Source organism: Nicotiana tabacum, chromosome 19 (assembly GCF_000715075.1).
Source record: "Nicotiana tabacum cultivar K326 chromosome 19, ASM71507v2, whole genome shotgun sequence".
Taxonomy (NCBI): Eukaryota; Viridiplantae; Streptophyta; class Magnoliopsida; order Solanales; family Solanaceae; genus Nicotiana; species Nicotiana tabacum.
In genome coordinates this window covers 20,590,317-20,591,090 of record NC_134098.1, presented here as the reverse complement: position 1 = coordinate 20,591,090, position 774 = coordinate 20,590,317, and the positions used below count along the sequence as shown (strand labels likewise).

The 774-nt window shown below is 41.7% G+C and overlaps 1 non-coding gene across 1 annotated transcript; it reads left to right on the top strand.

The window, feature by feature from the left end:
- The first annotated feature begins 410 nt into the window (after nt 1-410).
- Nucleotides 411-517, top strand: LOC142174067 (small nucleolar RNA R71). Its single transcript, XR_012703417.1, has one exon. It is a non-coding gene; the product is annotated as a small nucleolar RNA R71 (small nucleolar RNA).
- Nucleotides 518-774: the final 257 nt, after the last annotated feature.

Genomic DNA, 774 nt, shown 5'->3' with positions numbered 1-774 from the left:
CAAACGGGGTGCCTCTAACCCATTGCATTGAAATTATAGTTTCCCACAACATGCACTTCCTCAGTTGAGGCTTGACACTCATGAGTAGGGTGTCCTCTTCCACATATATCACAAGCTGCGTGAGGCTCACTTTGTATCGAGGCTAAGGTCAGATTCCTTATCTCTTTGGCCATAACATCAAGTTGTACCTGCACAGATGTGTTAGCATCAACCTGGTGAACACCTGTCGATCTTTTTTTTCAGCACACATAGAGGGCCACTGATTTGCATCTTCAGATAACTCATCAAGAATAGTGACTATCTCATCTGGTGTCTTCTTCATCAACGGGCCTCCAGTTGCATTGCTCAATGTTCTACGTGAGGCCAGTGTCAATCCATCCCAAAAGTCCTAGAGTTTCATCCAGAGTTCAATTCCACAATGTTGACACTTTCTGACTATCTCCTTAAACCTCTCCCAAGCTTCAAAAATAGTTTCAATATCTTTCTGGCAGAAGTTATGGATCTCTCTTCTAAACTTGCCCATTTTAGCTGAGGAGAAATATTTATAAAGAAATTTTCGGGTCATCTCCTCCTATGTTCTAATAGATCCCTGGGGCAAGCTTCGAAGCCACTGCTTTGCTTCATCTTTCAGTGTGAAGGGGAATGCCCTTAAGTAAACTGCATCTTGTGATACACTATTGTATTTAAAGGTAGTCATAATCTCCTCGAAGTCCATTAGATGGTTATTTGGATCTTCGTTCGTCTTTCCTCTGAAGACACATAATTTTTGAAGAG